This window comes from Hibiscus syriacus, unplaced genomic scaffold (genome assembly GCF_006381635.1).
Source record: "Hibiscus syriacus cultivar Baekdansim isolate YM2019G1 unplaced genomic scaffold, ASM638163v2 tig00002840_pilon, whole genome shotgun sequence".
NCBI classification, from domain to species: domain Eukaryota; kingdom Viridiplantae; phylum Streptophyta; class Magnoliopsida; order Malvales; family Malvaceae; genus Hibiscus; species Hibiscus syriacus.
This window is the reverse complement of record NW_024061947.1, coordinates 2,859,224-2,885,125: the sequence shown is the minus strand read 5'-3', so window position 1 is coordinate 2,885,125 and position 25,902 is coordinate 2,859,224. Positions and strand designations below refer to the sequence as shown.

The following is a 25,902-nucleotide window of genomic DNA, read 5'->3' as shown; positions in this document are numbered from 1 at the left end:
GGTAATCAACTATTTCACTAAGTGGGTTGAAGCTACTTCATATGCCAATATTAAGAGGTCTAAAGTTTGTAAATTTATAAAGAAAGAAATAGTCTGTCGGTATAGGCTACCAGAGAGAATCATTACAAATAATGCTCTGAATTTGAACAACAAAATGATGACTGAACTTTGTGAACAGTTCAAGATCAAGCACACAAACTCAGTGACATATTGCCCAAAGATGAATGGGGCAGTTGAAGACGCAATTAAGAACATCAAGATGATCATTAAAAAGACTACTGCAACTTACAAGGATTGGCACAAAAAGTTATCTTTTGCCTTATATGCATACTGAACTACTTTACGAACATCTACTGGAGCAACGTCTTTTTCTTTAGTCTATGGGATGGAAGCAGTCTTACCAATTGAAGTTGAGATCCCATCACTTCGAATCTTGAGAGAGGTAAAATTCGATGAGGCTGAATGTGTACAAGCTCAGTTTGATCAATTGAATCTCACTGAGGAGAAGAGATTGAAAGCTATTTCCCATGGACAGATGTATCAGAAACGGATGAGGAAAGCTCATGATAGGAAAGTACATCTGAGAGAATTCCAAGAGGGTGATCTAGTGCTTAAGAAGATCTTGCCTATACATAAATATTTCTGTGGGAAATGGATGCCTAATTGGGAAGGGCCCTATGTTGTAAAAAATGCATTTTTCGAAGGAGCATTGATTTTGGCAGAAATAGATGGAAAAGTTCTGAGAAACCCAATAAACTCAGATTCTGTCAAGAAATATTATGCTTAAAGAAGAAAACAAAAGAGAAAAAAAAAAGAGAAAAAAGGAGAATAAAAAGAAAAAAGAAAAAATAGAAAAAGGGGAGGGTTAAGATAAAAACTTGAAAAGGGCGTCTTGCAACCAAAGGAAGGATTTGAGTTGAAAATCTGAAAGGGTGGCTCAAATGCATATTAATGTTAGGCATATGGCAATTAAACCCTCTCAAGAGTTTGATATTTTGGAAGGAACTTTACATCTACAAACATTCTGGCAACATTTGAGATCTTCCAGACATAAGCTTACCATAGTGCTCTAAATTATATCAAGTTGATTAGTTTAGAAATATTTATGCTAATGATTTTTTGAGTCATTTGAATATGTTATTTCTATATTTTTATCATTCCTATGGTTGCCATAATTTTGAACAAATTTCCATATATTCATTAATAAATTCCAAGTTTATCTTTTCAAAATTTAATTTATTCTTTTATAAACATATTATAAGTGAATTAACATAATTTTGAAATAAGCAAAAGATTTCTGACTATCACTTTATGTTAATACTTTTGAGTGCACGAAATCCAAAGTAAGTCTTGTCAACATTCGTAATCGTTGTTGAAAAGTAAACAAGTTTTTACCATCATATAGTCATTTGGAAGTAAGTAAAGCAGAAAAAGAAAAAAATGGACAGGGTGCTTTGAGTAAATATTTCTAATAAAACAGAAAGGTATGAAGAATGAAAATGGTGAAACAGTGACAATGAAGCTTTAATGCTAACAGTTAAAGCATCTCACTTATATTCCCACTGAGCTTTATTCTTTAATGTCCCTATAACATCATATAAAAGCTCTGAACACTATGCAAAGACTTCATTGATTGAGAAATCTGGGCAGAAGCTACAGTAAATTATGAATGTATTGTCAAATTTTTACGAACATCCGTGTAGAAACCATAGGAAAGGATGAATGTGTTGTTAAATGTTTTAAGAACATCCGTGTAAAAACCACAAGAAAGGATGAATGTGTTGTCAAATGTGTTACGAACCAGTTATTATGGTGCTAAACCAATGTTGCGATCATATGGTGTTTCTATTTGTAAACCCAAGATTAAGTCATTTATCTTTTTCAACACCAATGTTAGAAGTAACAAATGATGAAGATTTATTTCCATAAGAAGGGGAACTGAAATTTCAACAACAAGAAACTAGTGGAGCCAATTATGGTTGATCGATAAGTTGTTGTTAAACATCTCGACATGATATGGTTTGAATGGCTTTGTTCAAGATTCAATTAGATGTGGAGACATGAAAGGAATTAGGATAAAACCTCCTAATGATGTGTTTCAAGAGTCAAATCAGAACAGACGGTGTTATCCTAATTAATCTCTGCTGAGTTTGGCATATCTACATCTACATTCTCCAAAGATGATAGATTATCTTTTCAAAGATGAAGGCTTTATTGGATTTTTACACAAGTCCAAGCAAAGAAAACTGGTGTTATCCACGATAAAATGTGGAAACAAGGTCATAATTCTGACTACAGCAAGAACTCCGTGAATGAAACATTTTCTCTGAGACTTTAATGCAAATGAAGCAAAGAGGATATAAAATTTTCTCTTCCAAAAAAGAGAATGCCATCTTGAAATGATTTTGACTAAGTGAAGGAAGACTGAGTTTGCCATGTTGAAGTTAAATAAAGATGAACTTAACATTCATGCATAATATTTAGACATTTACAAAAATAGGGGTATTTTCATTTATTTTATCAATGTTGAATATTTGACTGGAATTTCAAAGATTAACAAATATTCAAATCAATCACTCGATGGATCAACATTTCCAGGAAGAGTTCATAATGAGAAAAACTCATCTGAAGAGGAATAAGAAGTTCATAATGAGAAAAACTTGTTCAACCTTTTGATTGATTCTATCAAAAAAGGAGATAGATCAGCATCAACATTTCCAGAAATAGTTCATAATGAGAAAAACTCATCTGAAGAGGAAGAAGAAGTTCATAATGAGAAGAACTTGTTCAAACCTTTTGCTTGACTCTATCACAGAAGGAGATAGATCAACATCAATATTTCCAGATAGAGTTCATAATGAGAAGAACTTATCTGAAGAGGAAGAAGAAGTTCATAATGAGAAGAACTTGTTCGACCTTAGATTGATTCAGCATCTATGGAAATGAATAAAAGAAGAACCTCACTTGAGGATCAACATTTTCAGAGGAATTTCATAATGAGAAGAACTTATCTGAAGAGAAAGAAGAAGTTCATAATGAGAAGAACTTGTTCAACCTTGCCTTAATTCATTACATATGAAGCTGAACCAACGACATGTCTTTTGAGGATCAACATTTCCAGAAAAAGTTCATAATGAGAAGAACTCATCTGAATAAGAAGAAGAAGTTCATAATGAGAAGAACTTGTTCAACTTTTTGCTAGATTTCATCATAGAAGGAGATTGATTGTCATTCCCAGTGAAGAAGTTCACAATGAGAAGAATTAATCCCAAAGAAGAAGAAGAAGTTAATAATGAGAAGAATTTGTTCAACATTTCCATCATGCTGAAAACATTTTGATATTTCGATATAACAAATTAAGTTTAAATGAATTTTAAGATTTTACAAATGATTTTCTAAGTATATTCAATTCAATTAATCGAATATCAAATTATTAATCCAAGTCTTTTAAGATCAATTTCAAACCTTACTAAATGTGTAAAATTTGTGTTTTATACTTAAACTATTTTTAACAAATTTTCACAAAGTATTTTCAACTGAAATCAAGTCTAAAATCAATTTTTCAAAGTGATGCACCGATGCACCAATCCATGCATCGATGCACCAATTAATTTTTCAAACATCAAATGCATTTTATGGAACGATGCGCATACCATGCATCGATGCACTCAATGCATTTGATGCATCGATGCACAGGACCATGCATCGATGCACTCAGGCTTTTTAAAAACATCGAATGCATTTCATGCATCGGTGCACTCTTAGTGCACCGATGCACTGAGAGTCCAACGGTCAAAATATTTGAATTTTACACTGATACACCGATGCATCTAGGGTATGCATAGATGCACTGACGCTCCCAACTGCTTTAATTAATTATTTTCACACTTAAACAGTTTTATTGACTCCATTAATCATCCCCAACGTTCAGAATCATTTGAAGGTGTATTTAAACAAGCTTAGAAGCCATTGATCAAGAACAAGAAACAACAAGCAACTAGAATCAAGAGAGAATCAAGAGAAAAAGCATCAAACCTCAAGTTTGAGCATTTCAAGCCTATTTTCATTCAATATTCATTTTGCTTTCAAGAACACTACTTGTACTCAATTGTATTCATTTTTTAGTATTCTTTTCTTTGTTCTAGAATTGTGCAAACAATCTACCTTGTGAGGATTTCCTTTTAAGTTTGCAAATTTGTAATCTTCTCTTTGAGAAAGAGTGTTCTCAAGAATTGGGGTATATTCTTGAGGGTGTTGTAAGGTTATCTCTTTGGCCTCAAAAGAAAGAACAAATTAGTTAATTTGTTGGAAAATCCTTAGTGTGGATAGCTAAGGTAGTGGACGTAGACTTTGGTTGAGAAAGTCGAACCACTCTAAATCGCTGTGCAAATTTATTCAATTTTCTGGAAAAGCTTCCACAAGATTTTTTTAATTGCCAATTCACCCCCCTCTTGGCCAATTTCATCGATCGATTAACTCAACAATTGGTATCAGAGCCTAACTCATTTAAAGGTTTAATCACCTCTTGAGTCGATTCGGGAAGAGTTACATCGATAATCAAAGTCATCAATGGCCTCCACTTTAAACGACGACTCCGGTCTCGATTCAATGCCCGTCAACAAGCCTCCTTTCTTTAATGGGGCTAACTATGCCTATTGGAAAAATAGGATGATGTATTTCATTCAAGCTAGTGACATGGGAGCATGGAATGTTGTAGAAGACGGATATATCAAGCCTCTCACTCATCCAAGATTGTGGAGTGAAGGAGAGACAAGAATGTTCCAGCTCAACTCCAAAGCCATCCATATCATATTTTGTGCTCTTGGACCAGATGAATATGGAAGAGTTTCATCTTGTACAACCGAAAAAGAAATACGGGATAAACTACAAGTCACTCATGAAGGCACCGACGAGGTAAAATAATCTAAAATTAGTCTTCTAACACATAGCTATGAAAATTTCAGGATGAAACCAAATGAAGATATCAAAGCTATGACGGATAGATTCTCAACGATTGTCAATGGTCTCAAATCATATGGAGAGATCATACCAAATGAAAAGCTTGTGAGGAAGTTAGTTTACTCACTTCCAAAATCATGGCAATCCAAGAAGACTGCAATCATCGAGGCTAAGAACCTAAAATCCTTAACTCTTGAAGAGCTAATCGGTTCCCTCCTCACTCATGAAATGATGCTTGAAGATGAGGTGGACCTCGATAAGATCGACGAGACACCAAAGGAGAAGGAGAAGAAAAAAAACATTGGAGTTGTTCTCAAATCCACAAAAGATGAGAGTGATTCGGATGAAAATGGCGATGATGAGGAAATGACATTGTTTGCCAAACGGTTCAGAAAAATGATGAGACCTTACCGAGGAAGAAAATTCAAACGAAATGAAGGCCTCAAAAATGAACCAAAAGAGAATGACCCTATCATTTGCTATGAATGCAAAAAGCTTGGGCATGTCAAATATGATTGCCCACAATTGAAAAGAAATGGTCAATCAAAAGTTAAGCACAAGGCTCATGTGGCTACATGGAGCGATGAAGAGGGTTCGATGAGGATTAACAAGAAGTAGCAAACTTGTGCTTGATGGCATTCGGGGAAGATTCCAAGGTAACCTCTAACTCATCTGAATTTGATGATTTATCTTATGATGAGCTATTAGAGGAATATAATGGGTTGGCTTCGGATTATGAGAAATTGTTTTTAAAATATAAAAATGATGTTTCAAAATTGAAAAATGAAAATAAACTCATATCCAAAACCAACAACGATCTTGAAAGTAAAATCAAATATTTGCAAATCAGACTGAAAGAGTTTGAAAAGAAAATTTTGGATTTTCAAAATTTACTTTCAAAGGTCAATGATGATCATCAAAAGAAAATTGATGATCTTAAAAGTTCTTTTGATAAAGTTGGAACAAAACGTTTTGAAAATGGAGAAAATTCAAAATCCAACTTTGTTAGAACAAGTTTTAAAAACTACAATCATAGAGGTCCCCGAAAAACCTCTAATGAAAAAATCATTAGAAGTATATGGGTTCCTAAAGAGCTCATTACTACTAAAGATAAGGATATCCTACACAAATGGATACCTAAGAGGACTAGGATTTTGGAAACTAATGAATATGGACCCAAAAGAATTTGGTTACCAAAAATTAGAAATTAATCTATGTTTGTAGGAAAAGGAGCATTGTTACAAGGCACAGGAAACAAATTCAAATTCATGGTACCTTGATAGTGGATGCTCGAGACACATGACCGGAGACAAAAGCCGATTCATTGAGCTTAACGCCAAAAATGGAGGAGAAGTGACTTTTGGTGATGATTCAAAAGGTCACATTGAAGGTATAGGTACTATAGGTAATACCTCTTCCATACAAATTAAAAATGTTTTATATGTGAATGGATTAAATCACAATCTCTTGAGTATTAGTTAATTTTGTGATAAGGGATTCAATGTCATGTTTGAAACTAATGGTTGTAAAGTTATTGACATTGCATCTAATCGGATTATGCTTGTTGGTCATAGAATAGGAAATATTTACATGGTGCATTTAGACTCTATCGTTATGACTAATTTATGCCTAGTTGCTAAGGATGAGCATGATAGTTGGTTATTGCATCTAATCGGATTATGCTTGTTGGTCATAGAATAGGAAATATTTTTGGGCAGAAGCCACAAATACCGCTTGTTATATTATTAATCGAGTAATGATTAGGCCTATTTTAAAGAAAACTCCATATGAACTTTTCAAAAATAAAAAGCCTAACATTAGTTATTTTCATCCTTTTGGATGTAAATGTTTTGTTTTAAACAACGATAAAGACAATCTTGGCAAATTTAATGCTAAAAGTGATGAAGAAATTTTTTTGTGTTATTCCTTAAATTCTAAAGCTTATCGAGTATTTAATAAAAGAACTTTAGTTGTAGAAGAGTCTATACATGTTGTTTTCGATGATAACCTCCTTCCGAGGAAGAATTCTTGTGTGAATGATGATGTAGGTGTTATAAATACAAATGACGTTAGACATGATGTTGGAAAACCATCATCAAAGGAAGAAACGAAAAATGAGGAAACTCATGATCCTCTCGAGAATCCAACCATTGAAGAAAGAGAAGTATCTTATCCAAGAGAGTATAACTATGTCAAGGATGGTGAAATCATAGGTGATCCATCCAAAGGGGTAACAACTTGATCTTCTCTTAGAAATATATGTAATTATGTTGCATTTATCTCATACATTGAGTCTAAGAATATTAAAGAAGCATTAAATGATGAACATTGGATTATGGCTATGCAAGAAGAGTTAAATCAATTTAAGAGAAGTAAAGTATGGACATTAGTTGAAAGGCCTAGTAATAAATCTACTGTAGGTACTAGATGTGTGTTTAGAAATAAGCTTGATGAAAGTGGTAATATAGTGAGAAACAAGGCTAGACTTAGCTAGGATGGGAGGAATTAGAATTTTATTAGCATTTGCATGTTTTCATGAATTTAAATTATATCAAATGGATGTTAAAAGTGCATTTTTAAATGGTTTTATAAAGGAAGAAGTGTAAGTGGAACAACCTCCATGTTTTGAAGATTTATAATTTCCAAATCATGTTCTTAAATTGACAAAAGCACTTTATGGTTTAAAACAAGCTCCTAGAGCTTGGTATGAAAGATTGTCAAATTTTTTAATTGAAAAAGGTTTTTCAAAAGGGAAGGTTGACACTACATTGTTTTTAAAGCATAAAAGTAAAGATTTATTAGTAGTTCAAATTTATGTTAATGATATAATATTTGGTTCTACTAATGATGTTCTTTGCCAAGAATTTTCTAAGCTAATGCAAAGTGAATTCGAGATGAGCATGTTGGGGGAGCTCTCATTTTTCTTGGGACTCCAAATCAAGCAAAAAAAAGATGAAATCTTCATCAATCAAGCTAAGTACGTTAAAGATATGCTCAAGAAGTTTGGACTGGAAAATGGGAAGCCACATAACACTCCAATGAGCTCATCAACAAAGCTTGACTTAGATGACGGAGGTAAATGTGTGGATATTAAATTATATAGGTCAATGATTGGTTCTTTGCTTTATCTAACTGCAAGTAGACCGGACATTATGTTTAGTGTTTGCTTATGTGCTAGATTTTAATCTTGTCCTAAGGAATCACATTTACTAGTTGTTAAGAAAATCTTTAGATACCTTAAGGACACTCCTAGTTTATGACTTTGGTATCCTAGAGACTCTGGCTTTAGCTTGCATGCCTTTTTTGATGCGAATTATGGAGGATGCAAATTAGATAAGAAAAGCACCTCCGGTACTTGCCAATTCATTGGAAATATGCTGATTTCCTGGTTTTCAAAGAAACAAAATTGTGTTGCATTATCTACCACTGAAGCGGAATATATTTCAGCTGGTAGTTGTTGTGCACAAGTTTTATGGATGAAACAACAACTTTTTGATTATGGAATTGAAGTAGGTACCATTCCTATCAAGTGTTACAATACTAGTGCTATTTGTCTCACTAAAAATCCAATCCAACACTCTAGAACTAAGCACATTGAAATAAGACATCACTTCATTAGAGACCATGTCAGTAAGGAAGATGTAGTTCTAGAATTTGTTGACACTTTGCATCAATTAGCGGATATCTTTGCAAAACCTTTAAAAAAGGAAAGATTTTGGACACTTAGGAGAGAATTAGGTTTAACTGACCTATCTTCACTTAGTGTTTAAAATAATTTTAGCACTTTTAAGAATAAATGAAAAATGCTTATAATGGTAATTTTTGATTGTATTCATTGCTATTAGTTAGGGGGAGTTTATGTTATTTGGTGAAAATTAATTTTATGTTCAAATGTTGTTTAAAGATTAATTTGATTGATTGAACATGATTAATTTTCAATATATGAGTTGCCAATACCACTACAGCTAATTAATTTAGCATTTTAAGTGTTTAAAACGGATTTTTGACATTTTTGTGCTTCATGCATCGATACACTTAACAGTGCATCGATGCATCCCTTTGAATGTGCTTCGACTTATCACGTTGATGCACCGATGCACGCCTTGAATGTGCATCGATGCACAGGGTCATGCATCGATGCATCCGTCAGGTTTTGGGTTTAAAAGGCATATTTTCTCATTTACTTTAAACCCTAAAACTAAACCCTCTCTAGCTATACACCTCTCTTCTTCTCTAAACTCTTCTCTTGCTCTAAATCAACGAAAATTTGTCGGAATCTTCGAGTTTGTCAACTCCTAATCCTGCATTTATCATCAAATCATGCAAAACAACATCACATTCCTCTCAAATCTGAAATTTTCAAGGTAATATTTCAAAAACTTCTATTTTATTGATTTTTGATCTTAGGACTAGTTTTAATTAGTTCAAGGATGAAAATTATATCGAGCATTGATTTTTTGATGATTACAAACTAGTTTTTACAACTAATTTCATCAAAAACTCACAAATTTTCAATGTATTTGTGAATTTTTGAAATAAAAAAATTGAAAATCTGAAATCAATTTTAAATTTGATGTTTTTGATTTAATTATGTTGTTTTCATGAAAAACTATACATATTATAATTTTCAAACATTGTTTCCTAAATAGTTTTTCAAAACTATGCCCATTAGGATTAATTTAGAGAACCTTGAGATATTGAGGACTCAATTGAGTTTTGGGATTGATTATTTTTGCATACATGTGTTTCAATTTGCAGGTTATATTCTTTTTCTAATTCCTAAACCATGTCTAATCCCAAACGCCCTGGACTTCGTCGAGTCGTTCTCGTTCAAACCAACCTCCTAATCCCGTTCCTCCTCCACCTTCATCTCTATTAGGATCTTCTTTTAACATGCCTGAGCGTCGTAGAGACGAATTGTACTCTAGGTACAGAAATTCTTTTCAAACTTATAGAATCCAGGAAGAGCGTATTCCTTCTCTTCAAGCTATGATAGATATTAACTTTGAATACCTTCCGATTCTTAAAGCTTGGAAGTTTGATAAAATGTTTCAGCTCAAACCTATCGTTTATCAACAATTAGTCCGCATTTTCTATTCCAATGCGGTATGTATTCAAAACGAAACTCAATGTGGGACTATAGCCATTAGATCATATCTTTTAGGCCAATATATTAATATTGACCCCACGATTATAGCTTCACGTTTTGGATTAGATGATGATGGGTTATATAATGAAAATGAAACTGTAGATTATCCCTATGTTCCAAATACTAGTATTAGTACTCTACGATTTCATCACGATTCTCTTCATCTGATGATCTCTTGGTGGTTTAGACCATCCGGAGGTAGGTACTCCACTCTTCGTATTAGGGATTTGTGGTGGATGCACTGTCTCAAGAATAAGATCAAAATCAATCTACCCCATATTATCTTCAGTCAACTAGTTGATGTCATAAACATTGTTCCTTCAAAACATGTCGAAACATTAGTTTATGGATGTCTTCTTAGTAACCTCTTTATCAAACTTGGTCTAGACGTCTCTCTCGACAATCCTATCCCACTCCAAAACCAAATCAATCTTACTTCCTTGAAGAAAACGGATTGGAAACAAGACAAGGAAACCGGTCTTTGGGTATTTCAACCCGGTAAGCAAACCCCGGGAGCTAGCTCTTCACGAGCTGCTCCTAGCTCTTCTCGTGCTCCTCCTCCTCCTCACTGGCTGCTGACGATGATCCTGAGTTTCAACAACTTATGCAAGATATCGACGATCACATTCTAGACGATGAGCCTGCACCAGAACCAGCTCCACAAGAGGATCAAAAGCCTCCATATTTTCGTTCGTTTTTGGAGATATTTGATCTACGGTATGCTTCCTTCGAATCCCACTTGACTGCTACTCATGAAGCAGTAAATCAACACTTAGACACTTTGGAAGCTCGACAGATGGAGCTTCAAAGGGAGATGTTTGCACGCATAGATGCTCTCTCTCTTGAGATGCAAGCCCGATTTCCTCCTCCACCTCCCGATCCCTCTATGGACGAGTATATCTTATTTTGTTTTTGGAACATCTTTGAACTTTTCTTGTTAAAACATTTTGAATGTTTAGGGATTATGGTTGTCTTTTGGATTGTTTATTTTGGATGATTGAATGTTTGAATTAATGGTTTGGTTTGGTTTGAATTTTATTTTGAACTAAATGATTATTTACTTTTGCATCATTAGAAACATATGACCAATTATGCCATTTCACATTTGTTTATGAATATTGATTATGGAACTAATGGCTAATCTCTCTTTTGATTGTGATCATAGCAGCTTAATCTTATTTACTTATAATCAATTGGCTATATTTTTCAAAATCTTGTTTCAATTAATTTTTGGGTCTTTTTGATTTAACAAAAAGGGGGAGAAATATTAAGTGCTAAAAAGGGGGAAGTGTTAAAGTAAGGGGGAGTAACTTCAAACTTGGTTTTCAAACTTTATTTTCAAAGAAAATCTTAAAATTACTCAAGTTTTTTGTTATATCAAAAAGGAGGAGATTGTTGAAAACATTTTGATATTTCGATATAACAAAATAAGTTTAAATGAATTTTAAGATTTTACAAATGATTTTCCAAGTATATTCGATTCAATTAATCGAATGTCAAATTATTACTGCAAGTCTTTTAAGATCAATTTCAAACCTTACTAAATGTGTAAAATTTGTGTTTTATACTTAAACTATTTTTAACAAATTTTCACAAAGTATTTTGAACCGAAATCAAGTCTAAAATCAATTTTTCAAAGTGATGCACCGATGCACCAATCCATGCATCGATGTACCAATTAATTTTTCAAACATCGAATGCATTTTATGCATCGATGCACTCAATGCATTTGATGCATCGATGCACAAGACCATGCATCGATGGACTCAGGCTTTTTCAAAACATCGAATGCATTTCATGCATCAGTGCACTAAGTGCACCGATGCACTGAGAGTCCAACAGTCAAAATATTTGAATTTTACACTGATGCACCGATGCACCTAGGGTATGCATCGATGCACTGACGCTCCAAACTGCTTTAATTAATTATTTTCACACTTAAACGGCTCTATTGACTCCACTAATCATCCCCAACGTTCAGAATCATTTGAATGTGTATTTAAACAAGCTTAGAAGCCATTGATCAAGAACAAGAAACAACAAGCAACTAGAATCAAGAGAAAATCAAAGAGAAATCATCAAACCTCAAGTTTGAGCATTTCAAGCCTATTTTTCATTCAATATTCATTTTGCTTTCAAGAACACTACTTGTACTCAATTGTATTCATTTTTTAGTGTTCTTTTCTTTGTTCTAGAATGTGCAAACAATCTACCTTGTGAGGATTTCCTTGTAAGTTTGCAAATTTGTAATCTTCTCTTTGAGAAAGAGTGTTCTCAAGAATTGGGGTATATTCTTGAGGGTGCTGTAAGGTTATCTCTTTGGCCTCAAAAGAAAGAACAAATTAGTGAATTTGTTGGAAAATCCTTAGTGTGGATAGCTAAGGTAGTGGACGTAGACTTTGGTTGAGAAAGTCGAACCACTCTAAATCGATGTACAAATCTTTTCAATTTTCTGGAAAAGCTTCCACCAGATTTTTTAATTGCCAATTCACCCCCCTCTTGGCCAATTCCGTCGATCGATTAACTCAACACATCATAATCAAGAAAAGTCAAATGGACAAAAAACTTATTGTCTTTTTCATCTTTGCCCTATTCTTGTTAATACAAGAATGAGCAGAGAGGGGCAGCTGTAGACATTAGTTTTTTCCCATTTTATTTATTTATTATTATTACTTATTATTATTTTATTTTATTTTTTATTATTATTATTAATTATATTATTATTATTATTATTAAATAAATTATTAATATTATTACAAGTCCAAACCGGAGCCCAATTACAAATGGGTACCCAGAAGCCCAATTACAAATGGATGCCCAGAAGCCCAATTACAAATGGGTACCCAAAAGCCCAACCTAAATCGGCCCAACAGTAACCCTAAAACCCAACTAGGGTTTCATCATCTCAGCAACAGCCTCCATCAACCATCCACCGTTGGATCTGGCAAGATCTAACGATCCACAGATGCGTCAAAAGGAACCCTTAAGGTTATGATACCCTAGGGATTACGCCAGTCACCGCCACTCCACGTCTCAGCCAGCTTCCGTTCCACGCCCAGCCGTTTCAACAGGAATCAAGGGAGACCGTCCATATTATGGCTTTAGGGTGAGTCACCACCTTATGTTTGGTGACTCACCGAATGATACTCTATTACCCGGTCCGAGGAAAGCATCATGGTGGCCTATAAAGCCACCACCGAATCTGTAAAATAGAGAACAAAGAGCAAGACAACAAGCAACAGCAACCAAAACCGCTAAATAATCAAACCAAAAAATAGAGAAAGGCTTAACGAGGAAGCAACACCGCCACCAGAGTCTCCACGCGCCGTCAAAAGGGTCGAAATACCGAAGGTTAGATTTATGAAAATCTAAGGCTTTTTTTAGAGAAACAGGGTCGAATTTGGTTTTTGATCGGTCAGAACTATCATTTAGGGGAGTTTGTAATTTCTGGCCACCACCACGGCTGAGTTGACGGCGGTGTGTGATTACCGGCCGACGACCGGATTCCCTCCGATGAGGGAATCCTAGAGAGAAATGAGATAAAGATATCTCTCTCGTCTTAGAGAGGGAAGAAGAAAGGAAAAAAATGAGAAAAATGGCCCTTAGGGTTTACCATTTGGGGTTTATATACCCCTTCCCAAAACCCTTCCCAAATGACGTCGTTTTGGGGAGGGGTATATGCGTAATTTTGGACGATGGGTAAATTATACCCGCAACCATTACAGATTTGTATCTTTGCATCTTAGTCACTAAATCAAATTATGAGCATTTTAATTCGGTTTCTTAATTTTATTTGCTTTATAATTTAATCCCTACTATGCTTTTATATATTTTAGGTAAAATAACTGATTTAGCCACTGTAAATTTAATAATTAATATTTTAATCCTGAATAATTAATTAGGTTAAATTACACTATTAACCATTATCTCTCATAATATTTCGAATTAGTATCTCTAATTTCAATATTTTATATTTTAATCCTATAATTTTAATTTTATTTGTTTTGATCATTATTCAATTGTAATTTATTTATTTTATTACCTTTTATGTTCAATGTATTTAATTTAATAATTTAATTATTTTTTTTATTTTAGTCATAAATATATATATTATTAAATAATAATATTTTTTTAATATTAAGAAAGGGGTTGTCTTAAAGTAACTAGATATCATTTTTTGATATTTTTAAATAAATAAATATCCTACTTTTATAAATTATATATATTTAATTTAATTTAAATTATTTTTAAATTATTTTTAGGAAAATATTTTATTAATATTTATTTATTTTTTAATATTAAGAAAGGGGATGTCTTAAAGCAATTAGATGTTATTTTCTGATATTTTTAAGTAAATAAATATCTTATTTATAAAAACCTAAAAAATATATATATTAAAAATATAAAAATTAATATATTTTCTTAGAATTATACTAATAAATTTGAAATAACAGGATTATAAATTAAATATATATTCAAATTCTTAAATTTCCAATAATAGAGATAATTTATAATTAATGGGTACCAATTTTGGACGTTATTGGGGGTATTAATCCTTCCCTAAACGTAACCGACCACGAATCTCTTTTATTACTAAAAAAATAAATTTTTGGTTATACGCATACATTTTTTCTTTTAAATTATGTTTTCCTAAAAACTCTTTTAAAAGATCTTTTAAAAGATTATTTTTAGGTATTCGACCTACCTAACCCAAAAATGTCGATGACGACTTAGAAAACATTTTTAAAATAAAAACCATTTATTTATTCACTTTACTTTTCCCGCCAAGTAAAATTTCGTATCCGGACGAAAATCGATTACGACAAATAGTTTAATTAATTAGTGTGTCAGGTTATTACTTAGGTCGTATACAATACTTTTTCCGTGTGATTTTGATCCTCGGATACATTTGTTATAACTATTATTTGACACAAAATAATATACACTTACAATTATCGATAAAATGAGACGATGATAAGTGATAAAAATAATTACCTCATTTTCTATGGTCAAGTTTTTGCCATCGTTGCACAAACAACCGTCACTTCAGTATCTAAGTAGTCTTGAGGCATTATTTTACTAGCGTCTAATCGAGTCTCGTATATTAGTGTAGAAGTAGTTTTGCATAATATATGTAAACAATATACCAACATATATTTAGCACAAATTAACAAGTGACATTTATCTAAGCATGTTTGAAAACATGTAAAAATAAATTCAACAAACAACACGAGGCACAAATGAGACTACATTTGTAATACAATAGCAAACGGCAAGGGAAACATCATACGCTAAAATAACAGTAAAAAAAACACACACTTGTGATACAATAATATTTTTAGCCTCTTTTCTTCCACTTTTTGCTTGGTTCAGTAAGATCAACTTGCAATGAACAGAAAAGCAAAACCAAAAGTATGTCATATAACATACAGCAAAATTCATCCTCAATTCGGACTTCTTCTCAATTGGAAGCATGCCCCAAAGCATAGATCAATTAAACAGGCTGAATTGTTTGATTATATGTACCGGGAAGTAACACAGATTCCTGGGTCTTTCTTTCTTTTTTTGGTACATGGAGAAACAAAGAGATCAAAGAACAAGAAAATTCTGCAATTCTACTAAAGCAAGCGGGACAACGAGGCTAGAACTAAAATGATGATCAAAAGGTCATTTTTTGTATCCGACACACGGATAAAGTCCCATTAATCAAACAGCATCCCTTCAACGGAGTTTGATAAGAAAGGATAATGAAGATGAACCCAAGGAAACGGAGTTTGATAAAGTCCCATTAATCAAAAGCATCCCTTCAACGGAGTTTGATAAGGGGCATTCCCCAGTATTTTCTTTAGATCAACAAGGATTACAAACTATATATTGCGTACCAGAAATGCAATTAGATCCAGGACATCTGAAATCTCGAGAGCTAGAAGTAGGTGCCCTCCAGAGGTTGGACAAGCTTTCGGTTATGTGGGGTTGCCATCTCCTTTTTCAGGTGCGTCAGTAAATCCTCCATGGTATACTCCCTCTGCCAATTTGCAAGAAGTCCAAACTTCTTCGGTTTCACCTGTTGCCATCAGATGCCATCAAATTGTTTTTTTTTTTTTTTTTTTTGATTAATTTCTATTTTTTTTTTTTTTGATTAAGCAGTTTACAAATTGAAACAAACCGGATTGCACCATTCTCAAACCACTGAATTGTTTGCAGAACCAATAAATAAAAGCAGCATAGGATCAACAAGAAGATACAGATATGAAACAAATTATTAGCATACCACTCCAGTTTCGTGGTTAACACAAGTCATGTTGATCCTTGAATGGAAATGAACACTTGGTGGCTTCTCAGGATAATCTTTATCACAGAACAGCTTCAGCTGATAAATTCGACCTTCATGTATGGTCTGACAACAGGAAAAACAAGAGTCACCACAAGGAAAGAAATAGAAATCCATGTACAAATAATCTATACCAAAATCAAGCAGTAAAACATCCATTGTTCAAGAGTAGAATAATCCAAAAGACAAGTGCCACTATACCAGAATTCTAACTATTTGTGAAAAGAATCATGAGCAATGATAAGATACTAGGGTAATGGCATATCAGCCCAATGTTTCAGAGTATTCACAGATGGTTGGCAATACAAATCCAAAGTTTCATCCAAAGGTACAACATCAAAATATATGATTTCTTGATTGTAAAATAAGCAAATTACATTATGTGGACCAATAATGGTGCCAGTCCAAGAGCGCATGTAAATGTCATCTCCATCATCAATTCCATAGCTGACAGTACCATCTCCAGTACCTTTTTCTCCAACAATCTGAAGTTCCGAGGCACTGCAAAAAGAATTTATAATACTCACGACATGTAAAGCTAATACTATAACAAGTCCGAGCATTGCACTTGATGCCAAAGAACAACAATCTAGAAGTGCGAAAAGTAATCTCTCATTTTTCCAGGTTAATCATGTTAAAACGACTAACAATCACATTGCCCGAGTATAATCAGATTAAACCTTCCATTTATTAATTATTTGTCTCAGTTAGTTTCAATGATCACCGATGAGTCACCTCTCAAAGCTTCTTTCATATCAGATATATAAGTACACATTAATTATTCGTTTCACCTTCTTGACATAAATCAACCTGCCACTACTTAATTGCTTCAAAGCCATTAGTGGTTCTTACAGTCTCCTCCGATTTGAGGTGTGAACCCCTTGAAGTTGGACGGTCCAGGTAGTTTAAAAGGGCAAAAGAGGTAACATCAACAATGATAATAATAATTTGTCTCTAATAATAATCTAAATTAGACCTCCAATGTGGTAACTGTTCAAAGAATGTACAATTTCAAGCCTAATATAGCAACAATTTTGCACACCGAAAGAATTTTATAATCATCGATGGAACTTATACCAGTACTTTAATTATGACAAATACACAACAAAATATGAATTTTCATCATGTTCTTGATTCAAAAGTTTACATGTAAAACAAATTCAGGACACTACTGGAACACAAACTATCAGCACTCATAAAATTTTAAGATATCAGTATTTAGATGACCTTGAATTTGTCGTTGTAAAGCTTCTCAGCAGAAACATAAATGTAATTTAGCAAATTTGTCAATAAAAAAATCAGATCATACGGTACATACTTTAAATTGCTAAATAGACACTCAAGCTAGGCCATTAAAAAACATATTTTACATCGAATATAACAGAAATGAAACCACAACAAAGACAAATAAGAAAATTTAAAGCTACCCAAAACTTCAAATGAATAACAGCCCCATAGAACAATAGAAAAACAAAGGAACCCCTTTTCAATTTAAGATAAACTAACCAAACCTCTTATTACATATGAATGAAACGAAGAAATCAATGAAACTCGAGAATGGAATCTAGGAATGATTAATAAAAACGCAAGATCGACAAGGAAAATAAAGAATGGAGAAAAGGGGATTGAAGGGCTAACCCACGACACTCGATCCTCCTGAGGCAAGCGCCATGGGTGGTTCTGTAGAGGGTTTTGTTTGATGGGTTTGAAGAGATCTAATAAATTAGTATACAGAGAGAGCGATGATAAAAGCAAGCCGAGTACTCATAGAGTAGAGAATCTTGTCGAAAGAAGGCGACGAAATGAAAGGCAAAGCTGGGAATAAATTGGACACTTCTATTTGTTAAGCTCATGAATACGGCGCACCTATTATAATTGGAAATTAAACTCGCTTAAAATATAAAATAAATGCATAAACTATATTCAAAATGAATATTTTGAATCTAAAAATTTTTTCATTAAAAATAAGTACTTTAAGTTTTTTTCGTATTTTTAAGTACATATCTTTAAAAAAAATCGTTAAGTGACACATGTCACGTTTATATTTTTAAATTATTTTAAATTATATTTTATTTTATTTTTTTAAAATTTAGATTTAATATGTATCATTTTTTTAACAGTAAGCACCTAAAAATGCAATAGAGAAAAATTTAGGCACTTATTTTGAATAAAAAAAATTCTTTAAACACTAAAATATTTTTTAAGATTCTTTAGGTACTAAAACATTTTTCAAACATTATTTAGGCACTTATTTTTGTATTAAGGCAATTAAATTTAGGGTAAACTATATAAATGGTTTTTAAAGTATGAGCCAGTTTATGTATTGAGCATTAAAATTTTAAAAATAAAAAAAAAGTTATTAATATTAGTACGACTATTTTATAATAAGTCGATTATTCAATCGTTAATAGTAGTTACAACAGCTAGTAAAGTTTATTGTGTGTGTTTGAGTGATTTAAGTTGCACCTTTTAATCATATTAGCACCTTTTAATCATATTGGCACCTATTAATCAACCATTTTGATTCTTCATACAAAAAGTATAAATCTCTTTATCACGGTCGTCTTTCGGGCGAATTCGAAATTGGGTTTCGACTTGAAAAAATGGGTTAAAGTCGCCACCCAGCATTTAAAAAAATTTTAGGCTGATCAGACACCATCTTACCTGATCTGCGTTTTACCAGAAATGACTCGGGTTCGGGAGTCGGTTACAGTCAAGCAATGATTAACACCCTTGAACTGCCCTTTCGGTACCAATTAATTTGCCGGTTGTCTTAATTGCGAAAAATTAAAAATTAAAATTAAAATTTAAAAACACGATTCAAATTACTTACATTCGATTGGTTAGAATTTCTCAAAAAAATCGAAAATGATAGACAAAAAATAATAAATAAATGTTAAATAAATCAAAGGAAAAAATAAAATAAAAAACATAAAAAATAATAATAAATCTAAGGAAAAATAAAATAGAAATAGAAAAAATAAATAAAAATAAATCAAAGAAAAAAGATAAAATAAAAAATAAAATATATTAAATAAATCAAAGGTCAAAAAAATAAAATAAATAAATAATAAAAAGTTAAATTTTAAAAGTAATAAAATAAAAAAATATGAAATAAAAAGAAATCATAATAATTTTAAAAAAATAAAAATAATAAAATAAAAATTTAGATGATCAAATTGAAACAAATTGAAATTAGTAGATTAAATTGGTACTAAAAATGTGATGCAAGACAAAAAAAAAGTTGGAGGGGTTAAATTGCAAAAAAAAATTAAATTATAAAAAGGGATCGAATTGAATAAATTGAAGATTCAGAGGTCAAATTTAACACAATGACAAAAATGAATTACACTTCAAAGATCCACGGACTGCGGAAATAATTTAAAAATCTCTTAATTGCAAGAAGGTCCCTCCCCTATAAATAGGCCAAAAAACAAAAAAATCATTTTAACCAAACACCAAAAAAAAACCTCAAAAAACTCTCCCAAATCCTCTCCCATAAAACATTTCGGATGAAGGCCCGGCAACCTCCGACGACCGCTTCTGCCGTGCGACTGCTCCTCCTCAAAGTGATCTTCACAATCTCGTGAACACAAATCCAAGGTCCGATTCCTAAAAAGAAGGCCCAATCGTCGTAGATCTAAAGGCAAAGCTCTCGGTTTTTTACCTTTTTCGGGTGGCCTTTCGTTTTTTCGATGACCCTTTCCCTTCTAACGCTCACCGAGGGCTCCTTTAGATCTTGCTTTGTGTTTCGATTCTTCACTGGTTTTGCTTGTTTTTGACGTTTCGACAATATATCTTTGTATTTCCCTTGTTGGTTGTGTTTTTGTTCTCGGTTACTTGTGTTTCGTTGTGTTTTCGATATTGGTTCTTGGGTTCTGTTTTTCCTCCGTTGGTTCGATGTTGTGTTTTCTGTGTTTGGTTGCTCTCCGATCCTCGTATGATGTTGTCTTTTCCATGACAGAATTGGTGGAGTATTTATACCCCACCGCTAGTGTTTCATTTCCGGTGATCTCGGGATCGTTCCCGATTATCTCGAGACGTTGGTCGACTGTTTCGCGGTCGTGGGTTTGACTGAACACCCCGGGATGGTTCAGTCCCAGGGATCTCGGCCGGTTGGTAGATCGTTTTCTGGTCGTTGGATTGGGTCAGATCCAACGGTTCATATTTGGTTGCGCAAGTGATATCTTAGGGTTTAGTAAACCCTTATTTCCTGATCCATTGTGGGCCATTGAATCAACTGATCTGATCCAACGACTATCATGCTTGCGGTGTTGTGACAAATATTGAAACCCTAATTCGGTTGGGCTTGCTGGGTCAGGCCTGCCTACCCGGTTGGGCAACTCACACCCTTATTGGACCTGGATTGGACTTATTGGACCATGGACCAAAAAATAAAAATAAAATAAAGTTAATAAAATAAAATAAAATAAATAATAATAATATATTTTTAAAAAATATTTTAAAACTATATTATATATATATATATATATATATATATTTAAAAAGTTTTCAAAACTTTATATTGTATAGTTTTCAAAATGATTTTAAAAATCATATATTATATATGTATATTCAAAATATTTTTAAAAACCATATATTATATATATTTTCAAAATATTTTTTAAAAAACTATATATTATATATATGCTTTCAAAATGTTTTAAAAACTATTTATTATATATGTTTTCAAAATGTTTTAAAAACTATATAATATATATGCTTTCAAAATGTTTTAAAACTATATAATATATATATATATTTAAAAACCGGTTTTTTTAAAAATATATATATTATATGTTTTTCAAACCGTTTACTAAACGAGTCCCGGACGAAAATGAGTGTCTACACTCTTTTTAGTTTATTAATAGAAATTCTTAATTTTCAAACTCCAATTTTTAAAGAATCAAAGATTGGATCCCTGAGACATTGTTGGTATCGATGTTTCTAAGTATGCACATAGCCATGTGCACAAATTTGTTGCCTCTCGGGATTATGAGCCTTTAGGAGGAAGTCGAGGCCCAGTTCCCACAGCTTGATAAATCGAACGAGATTCAATCAGAAGCAGTCTTAGGGGAAAATGTTAATCATATATGTTCCCTGTTGTTAGGAAATAAACGAGAACGAGTAATTTCCCTATAACCAGATTAGTGAGAATGCGAAATAAAAGTGGAAAAATAATACCCGAAATTGATAACGGAATTCAGCCAATTATGCTTACGTCTTCGGACTGTTGTAGATCTTTTACTAAAGAGAGAAAATTTACAGGTGTTTACAAAACACTCACAACTCACAAGAAAACTCTCTAGTATTGGGAGAAATAAATGAGCTAGGGTATTTATAGTTGAAGCTTATGGACTAATCTTATAAATATCCTAAAGTATGCAGGGACTAAAATATAATTAACCCGTTTTAAAAAATTCAACAAAAATAAATGCATCGAATTCGGTGCCAACCCACTGAATTCGGCGCCCCCTTAATTTACTTTTGTTCCCCCCATTATTGACTTTTCAACAATCTCTCACTTGAAGACTGATTTTAATCTATCATCACACCTCGATCGATGCAGCAACATTTATGGTCTTGTTATCTAGCATGCCAACTGAAGCTGAACACAACTTCAGTTTTTCTGTGGTCACCATCTTTGTTAATATGTCTGCTGGATTTTGAGCTCCACTAATCTTTTCAAGTTTCAAAATCCCATTTTCCAGAAGAGACCGGATAAAATGATATCGCAATTGTATGTGCTTCGTTCTGGAATGAAAAGATGGATTCTTCGCTAGATGGATATCACTTTGACTATCATAATACAAGACATTGTTTTCTTATTTTTTTTGCCTAACTCTTCCAAGAAACTTTGAAGCCAAACCATCTCCTTGTTGGCTTCCATAACAGCGACATATTCTGCTTCAGTTATAGAGAGAGCAACTATCTTCTGTAGTTGAGAAACCCAACTCACTGCAGTACCTCCTAGAGTATAGACATACCCTGTAGTGCTCCTTCTGATGTCAATATTTCCGGCTAAATTACCATCTACATAACCTGTCAGTATTGTATCTCTACCTTTGAAACAAAATGCTTTGCTTGTGGTACCCCGTAGATATATGAGGATTCATTTGACTGCTTCCCAGTGTACCTTGCCTAGATTATTCATGTACCTGCTAATAACTCCCACTACATGAGCAATATCTGGTCTAGTACAAACCATGACATACATCAGACTTCCAATTGTTGAGGCATACAACACCTTCACCATGTGTGCACGTTCTTCCTCCTTCTTTGGTAACTGTTCTTTTGAGAGTCTAAACTGAACACTTAAAGGTGTACTTACTGGTTTAGCATCTTACATGTTGAATCTGGAGAGCACTTTGTTGATGTACTCAGCCTGTGATAACATCAAAGTCCTCGATTTTGTGTCTCTCTTAATCCTCATCCCAAGAATCTGCTTTGCAGCTCCCAGATCTTTCATTGCAAACTGCTTCGACAATTTTTGCTTCAAGTTTATAATCTCTTGCATGTCTGAGCCTGCAACAAGCATGTCATCAACGTACAACAATAAAATAATGAAGATGTTGTTGAACTTCTTGATGTAGCAACAATGATCTGCTTGACATCTAGTAAAACCACTACTACCCATGAAACTATCAAACTTTTTGTACCACTGTCTAGGAGCTTGTTTTAAACCATACAAGCTCTTTTTCAACCTGTATACCAGGTTTTTCTTGTTTTCCTTTGTGAAACCTTTTGGCTGCCTCATATAGATTTCTTCCTCCAAATCACCATGAAGGAAAGCTATCTTTACATCTAACTGCTCAAGATGTAGATTGTCTGCAGCAACAATTTTCAACACCAGTCTGATTATAGACAGTTTCACGACTGGAGAGAAAATGTTATTGTAGTCAATACCTTTTTTTTGCTGAAAACCTTTGACAACCAATCTTTCTTTGTAGCATTTTCTCCCATCGTGCTCTTCTTTGATCCTGTAAATCCACTTGACAGATTTGACATAAGCGAGTCCATCTCATCTTTCATGGAAGACTCCCACTTGACTGAATCCTCTACCTGCATTGCTTCATCATAGCACTCTGGTTCACCATTGTCAGTCAGCAACAAGTAGTGCAAAGAAGGTGAATAATGATGGGTTATTTTAGGAATTCTGGAGGAGCATCTCAATTCTGGTGTGCCTGGTTCTTCTTGGACATATTCAGGACTAATCTGAGCATCATTTCCAGAAATCTCCTCAAACTCAACAAATTCCTTTGTTTCAGCTTCGGTATTGGAGCTACTTGATTCTATGGTTGACCTGTCTTTGTACATCACATTTTTATTGAAAATGACGTCACTGCTTCTGATGATCTTTCGACTTTCATAGTCCCAAAACCGATAACCGCGAACTCATCACCACCATAACCAACAAAGACACATTTGTTGGACTTGGCATCAAGTTTACTTCTTTCAGCAGAATTTATGTGTACATAATAAATACAACCAAACACTCTTAAGTGTGAAAGGTTTATTTCTTTCTTGCTCCAAACTTCCTCTGGTATACCACCATCCAAGGGAACTGAGGGCCCACAGTTGATCAGGTAAGATGCAGTGTTGATAGCTTCTTCCCATAACAATTTGGGTAATCCGACATTTATCCTCATGCTTCTGGCACGTTCATTCAAAGTTCTATTCATGTGCTCTGCTACGCCATTCTGCTGCGGTGCCATAGGAACTGTTGTCTCCATCTTGATCCCATTGTTTGCGCAGAAATCTCTAAATCTACTATTTCTGTACTCTCCTCAATTGTCAAACCTCAACCGCTTGACTTTCAAACCAGTCTCATTTTCCACCATGGCCTTCCATTTTCTGAAGGTATCAAAGACTTCTGATTTATTCTTCAGAAAATAGACCCACACCTTCATTGTAGAATCATTGATGAGTGTGACATAATATAGTGAGCCTGCAAGAGATGGAACTAGAGATGGTCCCCATACATCAGTATGAACCAACTCTAACCTTTATGCCTTGGGTGTCTTGCCAAGCTTTACAAAACTGACTTTCTTTTGTTTGCCAAAGATGCAATCTTCACATAGTACGGCATTTATATTCTTTAGATCCGACAACTTCCCTTTTGACAAAAGTATCTTCATCCCTTTCTCGCTCATATGGCCAAGCCTTTGGTGTCATAGGTTTGATTCTCTAAATTTGAGGTTACATAGAGAGTACCAGTCTTCTTACCACGAGAAATGACGAGTGCTCCTTTGGTAATCTTCTATTCACATCCTGAAAAGGTTGTACTATATCCTTCTCCATTAAGCTGTCCTACAGAAATCAAATTTGTTTTGAGGCCAGGAATATGTCTCACTCCTTTTAGCGTCCAGGTGGTTTTTCAACTTTAATCGGATGTCTCCTTTTCCGACGATCTTCAAGGTTTCATCATCAGCTAGATGAACCTTCCCAAAATCACCACTGACATAGTTCTCCATGATTTCTTAACATTGGGTGGATTGGAAAGATGCCCCTGAATCCAAGATCCATGATTCAATTAGACTGTTGACGCTTAGAATCATGACATCACCTGTCTCCTTTGTCCTATTTGCAGATTCCTGTGCGTCGGTATCTTTCTTCGGTGCTCGACAATCTCTTTTAAAGTGATCATTCTTGCCACAATTATAACAGTTATAATCTTCCTTTCCCGTTCTTAATTTTTCCCTTATGGATTTGGATCAGCCACGATTTGAATTTCTTTATGAAGTTCTCCATCTAGACTCCGTGTGCAAGGCTGAGGAGGTTGATGCTTCACCCGATTCTCTCCGTCGAATTTCTTTGCTCAATACCAGATCCCAAACATTGTCGAATTTCAATTTACTGTTTCCCGACGAGCTACTAACTGCTGTAACAGTAGCATTCCAACTATCTGGTAGATATGATAAGAGAATTAAATGTCGAACTTCATCATCGAATTCAATTTCCACGGAACTCAACTGGGTTGTGATTGTGTTGAGTTCATTCAGGTGTTGAGCCATTGATGCCCCTTCTGCCATCCGCAAATTGAATAATTGTCTCATCAAATGAACTTTGTTTGAGGCCGATGGCTTCTCATACATACTTGAGAGAGCTGCCATAAGACCCGCCGTGGTCTTTTGGAGAATGTGATGCAGGCGAGCACGAGACTGGTTTTGGAGGCTGTTCGAGCATCAGAGACAAGAAATTTGGGAAACTTGCTCACACTGTTCGAGTTAACAGAAACATTCACTAACAACGCGCACCTAAGGGTTGGGTGAAATTGAATACGGATGGAGCAAAGAAAGATGGCAATGGTTTTATTTCCTGTGGTGGCCTTATCCGCTCTGATATAGGTACTTGGATAACCAGGTTCTCTAAAAATATTGATATTTGTTCGGTGATTGATGTCGAGCTTTGAGATATTTTTGTAGTTCTTTGTCTTGTATGGAATATGTATGGCTGTAAGATT

The 25,902-nt window shown here is 33.8% G+C and overlaps 1 long non-coding RNA gene and 1 pseudogene across 1 annotated transcript; one reads left to right on the top strand and one right to left on the bottom strand.

The window, feature by feature from the left end:
• Positions 1-15,302: 15,302 nt before the first annotated feature.
• LOC120153212 lies at positions 15,303-17,429 on the top strand. Its single transcript, XR_005518771.1, has 3 exons — positions 15,303-15,313; positions 16,708-16,713; positions 17,294-17,429. It is a non-coding gene; the product is annotated as an uncharacterized LOC120153212 (long non-coding RNA).
• On the bottom strand, positions 15,767-18,211 carry LOC120153203 (annotated as a pseudogene).
• Between the last annotated feature and the right edge of the window lie 7,691 nt (positions 18,212-25,902).